The following is a 6,000-nucleotide window of genomic DNA, read 5'->3' on the forward strand; positions in this document are numbered from 1 at the left end:
TTTTGCGTTTTCTTGTCTAGAAAGCCGAAAAATTAGGATTTGTTGGATTCTTTCGGTATTGCCTACTTTTTGCTTCTGTTTTGTTGATAAGTTTAATTAAAACATACTAGTGATCTAATTGCTGTTTGTGGGTGTTTTAATTAGAACTTTGAGATAATTCATTGAGTGGAAAAAGGCAAGAGTGTGTGAGCTTAAAAGAGGGTAAAAGTCGAAACTAGTGTGCAAACACGAGTGTTGCGACCTTGTGTGAGTGAAACACGTGAGGGAGTGAATATTGTGAGGATTTATTTTATTTTTGCAGTATTTTACTAATATGGCAGATTCTAGAATAAGAAGAGGAGATCCACCCTTGAGGATCAATGAGGAAGAGTCCGTAGCATTTCATGGCGATGACCGAGCTACCGGAAGTGGAGATCAAGTGGACTTGGGAACTATTTTGGAATCAATACAGCGGATGAGTGCTCAATTTGAGCATGTAAATCAAAGAGTGGGAAGATTAGAAGCCTCACAAGGAAGGCCGAATACAAGAAATAGGCAAGAATTCCATGGAGGACGAGGCCGAGGACGAGAAGGTCGCGAGAGGCCGAGAGAGGAATTTGATGAGGAGCCATTGGACGGTGACTTTGAGGAAGGTATGGACGAAACCTTTGCTGTCCAAGATAGAGCTGGCCGTGGGAGATATAGGAGGGAGGATACAGATGAAGATTTGGGAAATATGAAGGTTAATATCCCACCTTTTATGGGTAAAAGTGATCCTGAAGCTTATTTGGAGTGGGAAGAGAAAATGGAGATGATTTTTGACTGCCACAACTATTCGGAAGGTAAGAAGGTGAAGATGGCAGCAATGGAGTTTGGCCATTATGCACTCCAATGGTGGATAAATGAGCAAAGCACCCGAAGGAGGGTTGGTGAAGACTTAATTACAACATGGCGACAAATGAAAGGAGTCATGAGGAAGCGGTTTGTGCCATCCCATTACCAAAGGTTGCTGCATCAAAGGCTTCAATCTTTGTCTCAAGGGAGTAGGTCCGTGGAGGATTATTACAAAGAGATGGAGATGCTAATGATGAGGTTAAACATGAGGGAGGATAGAGAGGCAACAATGGCAAGATTTCTTGGAGGGTTAAACCGTGACATTGCCAACCAACTTGAATTACAACAATACTTGGAATTGGAGGAGATGTTGCATGTAGCCATTAAGCTTGAGAACCAATTCAAGAGAAGGGGTGTTAGTACACGGTTTGGAGGAGTTTCTAGCAGTGGAAGGACAAGTTCAAGTGGCTGGAAAAACAATTCCACTTATGAGAACAAGTTGAGGCCGAAATTAGGAGAAGAATCAACCAACCGGCCAAGAAGGGAGGTCAAGACCGAATCTGTCCAAGCACTTAGAGGTGAGATAAAATCTGATCCTAAACCTCAAAAATCTAGAGAAATAATTTGTTTTAAGTGCCAAGGAAGAGGACACATATCCAGCCAATGCCCAAATAGAAGAATCATGGTATTAAAGGGTGATGGTGAGCTGGAATCCGCAAGTGAAGAAAGTGGAGCTGAAACCGAGCAAGAGGAGGATCGCAATGAAGATGAATCCGAACCTGTGGATACATCTAATGTCGAGTTGAGCTTGGTTTCAAGGAGAGTACTTGCTGTCTACAAGGATGAAGAGCAGATACAAAGAGAAAACATCTTCCACACTCGCTGCGAAATACAAGGTAAAATTTGTAGCATGATTATAGATAGTGGGAGTTGTACTAATGTGATAAGTAATCTTGTAGTTGATAAATTAGGCTTGAAAACAATTAAACATCCAGAACCTTATAGATTACAATGGCTTAATGATAGTGGTGAGATGAAAGTAAACAAACAAGCCAAAGTAAAATTCAATATAGGTAGATATGAGGATGTAGTTTTATGTGATATTGTGCCTATGATTGCCGGACATATACTATTAGGTAGACCATGGCAATTTGATAAAGATGCTACTCATTTTGGTCGAGAAAATAGTATTGTTTTCAGGTTTAAAGGGAAGAAGATCAAGCTGGAACCATTATCTCCTAAAGAGGTTTACAAAGATCAATTACAAATGCAACAAAGGAGAGAAGCCGAGAAGCTCAAAGAAAAAGCAAGTATGGCACCAATGGCCTCACCATCCATTCAAGAAGGTAAGGTTGAGGTTGCTGACCAAGGTAAGGTTTCTAAGGTTCATATTGAGTGGAAAGACCAAGGAAAAGCCGAGAGAGAGGTGAGGAAAGAGAACAAACCCGAGAGCATACAAAATCCGGAAATTTCCGCCAATGAGAGCCAAACCGAGGGAAGAAAAAGAAAAGAAAGAAAAGAGAGGAAAAACCAGAATTTTTATTTGAGTTTAGGGGATATTAACAAGGTTATTGAGTGTAAGAAACCTTTGCTGGTCATGCTTTACAAAGAAAATTATTTAAATGATCAAACTAACTTTGAAGAACTTGAATTGCCAAGTTCAATGATTTCTCTTTTGAAGGAATTTGGAGATGTCTTCCCAAATGAGATTCCAAGTGGTTTACCACCTATTCGAGGGATAGAACATCAAATTGACTTTGTTCCGGGGGCTGCCATACCAAATAGACCAGCTTATAGGAGCAATCCCGAAGAAACAAAGGAGCTGCAAAAACAGGTAAGTGATTTGCTTGATAAAGGATATATTCGTGAGAGTTTAAGTCCATGTGCTGTTCCTGTTTTGTTGGTACCTAAAAAGGATGGTTCTTGGAGAATGTGTGTTGATTGTAGGGCTATAAATAATATTACCATCAAATATAGACATCCCATTCCTAGATTAGATGATATGCTTGATGAATTGCATGGTGCTTGCATGTTTACAAAAATTGATCTTAGGAGTGGTTATCACCAAATTAGGATGAAAGAAGGTGATGAATGGAAAACCGCATTCAAAACTAAATATGGGCTGTATGAATGGTTAGTTATGCCTTTTGGATTATCTAATGCACCTAGTACTTTCATGAGGCTTATGAATCATGTAATGCGTCCATTTATTGGTAAATTTGTGGTTGTTTATTTTGATGACATTTTAATATATAGCCGAAATTTGGATGACCATGTGGATCAACTTAGGCAAGTTTTGCAAGTTCTTAGAAAGGAAAGATTATTTTCTAACATTAAAAAATGTGACTTTTGCAAAGAAGAACTTGTATTTCTAGGTTTTGTAGTAAGTGCTGCAGGAATCAAAGTTGACCAAGCTAAAGTGAAGGCAATCCAAGAGTGGCCGGTTCCTACATCCATTACCCAAGTGAGGAGCTTTCATGGCTTGGCAAGCTTTTACCGAAGATTTGTCAAGGATTTTAGTACCATAGCAGCACCATTGAATGAAGTTGTCAAGAAGAATGTTGGCTTCAAATGGGGGGAAGTACAAGAAAAATCTTTTAATTTGTTGAAAGAAAAATTGTGTAATGCACCTTTGTTAGTTTTGCCAAATTTTTCTAAGACTTTTGAAATTGAGTGTGATGCTTCGGGTGTAGGTATTGGAGCTGTTTTAATGCAAGAAGGAAGGCCCATAGCCTACTTTAGTGAAAAATTGAATGGAGCTGCCCTAAACTACCCGACTTATGACAAGGAGATGTATGCTTTGGTGAGGGCTTTGGAGACGTGGCAGCATTATCTCATGCCAAAGGAGTTTGTGATTCATACGGATCATGAGTCTTTGAAGCATATCAAGGGTCAAGGAAAGCTCAACCGAAGGCATGCTAAGTGGATTGAATTTATTGAAACATTTCCATATGTGATCCGCTACAAAAAAGGTAAGGAAAATGTGGTTGCCGATGCATTATCCCGAAGGTATGTGCTCTTTTCTACCTTAGATGCTAGATTGCTTGGATTTGAACAATTAAAAGAACTTTATGAGCATGATAGTGACTTTGGAGAAATTTTTAGAACCTGTTTGAAACATGGATTTAATAAATTTTACATATTTGAGGGATATTTGTTTAAGGAAAACAAACTTTGTGTGCCTAATTGTAGTATTAGGGAATTATTGGTTCGGGAAGGACATGGGGGTGGTTTAATGGGTCATTTTGGTATTTTAAAGACTTTATCCTTGCTGCAAGAACATTTTTATTGGCCTAACATGAGGAGAGATGTTGAGAGAATTTGTGAAAGATGTGTGAAGTGCCGAAAAACAAAATCAACATTGAAACCGCATGGATTGTATAAGCCTTTGCCGATTCCTACCTATCCTTGGATAGATTTGTCTATGGATTTTATTCTTGGGTTGCCTAGGTCAAGGACAGGTAAGGATTCAATATTTGTTGTAGTAGATAGGTTTTCAAAGATGGCACATTTTATTGCATGTAATAAAACTGATGATGCATCCAACATTGCTAATTTATTTTTCAAGGAAATTGTGAGATTACATGGTATGCCAAAAACTATTGTGTCGGATAGGGATGCTAAGTTCTTAAGCTATTTTTGGAAAAACATTGTGGGCTAAATTAGGTACTAAGCTTTTATTTTCAACTACTTGTCATCCAGAAACTGATGGACAAACCGAAGTAGTAAATAGAACCTTGTCTGCATTGTTGAGAGCATTAATTAGTAGAAATTTAAGGACTTGGGAAGAATGTTTGCCACATGTTGAATTTGCATATAATAGGTCTTTACATTCAGCAACTAAATTTACTCCATTTGAAATTGTTTATGGTTTTAATCCTTTGACTCCATTAGATTTAACACCTTTGCCTTTAAGTGAGCGTGCTAATCTAGATGGAAAACAAAAAGCTGATTTTGTAAAGCAGATTCATGAGAAGACTCGAGCAAACATTGAGAGAAGGACTGAGCAATATGCAAGGGTGGCTAATCAAGGCCGAAAATCATTGGTGTTTGAACCTGGAGATTGGGTATGGCTGCACTTAAGGAAAGAAAGATTTCCCGAACAAAGGAAATCAAAACTCATGCCGAGGGGTGATGGACCTTTTCAAGTTTTGGAGAGGATAAACGACAATGCCTACAAACTTGATCTACCGGGTGAGTATAATGTTAGTGCCTCCTTTAATGTTGCTGATTTATCTCCTTTTGCTGCAGGTGATGACTTCGATTTGAGGACAAATCCTTTTCAAGAGGAGGGGAATGATGCGAATCCACCCGAGACTGCTCGACCAACAACCCGCTGGGGTGCTGACCCAATACAAATGAAGGTGGGACCGATCACTAGGGCCCAAGCCAAGAGTTTCAAGGACAATCTTGCTGTCTTCATACAAGGAATAAGTCATAGCCAAGAGGGGTTGGCCACATCTAAAGAACCAAGGCCTGTTTTACTCATACAAGCAATAGAAGCCAAAACAGGGCCGGGTGACGTTTTTGGTGCTAATAAGGAGGCCGGGTTGTATGAATTGGAAGCCCATCTTTATGGGATCAATTCATATGGAGGATGAGTCATAGAAACCAGCCAAAGCAGCTTCAAAGCCGACCAACAAGGTGGTTTGCGCACAAGGAGAAGGAAAGGGCCGGATTTGCTGTATTCTCCGCGGGTTTTACTGTATTTTACTGTATTGACCTTTTTTCATACTTCCAAGCAAGGGCAACGTGGGGAACTTCACAATAAGCTTATTTGGCATCCTACAAAGCATATTGAAGCTGATTTGGAGATCAATTTGGTCAAAGAATAGTCAAAGTCAAATTAGTCAAAAAGCTAGTATTTTAGTTTCCTAATTTTATTCTACTTTTTGTTTTAGGAAACTACCTTTACTTTTTAAGTTTTATTTTCTGGATAAATAAGTTTAGGAAAGTTTTTATTTTATTATTTTCATTGTAAATTAATTAATTCCTAAATTCAAAATAAAGGAATTAATTAATCCAAATTAGTTTAGGATTAGGAAAGTTTCGGCCAAGGTAGGATTCTCCATTGTGTGGCCGGTTTTTCCTAGGGTTTTTAGGGTTTATGTTGTTTCTTTCAAAGCCTATTTAAAGGCTTATTTTTCATTAATAAGAAAACTTTAAAACTTTAAACTTTGATTTGAT

The sequence above is a fragment of the Ziziphus jujuba genome, chromosome 3 (genome assembly GCF_031755915.1).
Source record: "Ziziphus jujuba cultivar Dongzao chromosome 3, ASM3175591v1".
Lineage (NCBI taxonomy): Eukaryota > Viridiplantae > Streptophyta > Magnoliopsida > Rosales > Rhamnaceae > Ziziphus > Ziziphus jujuba.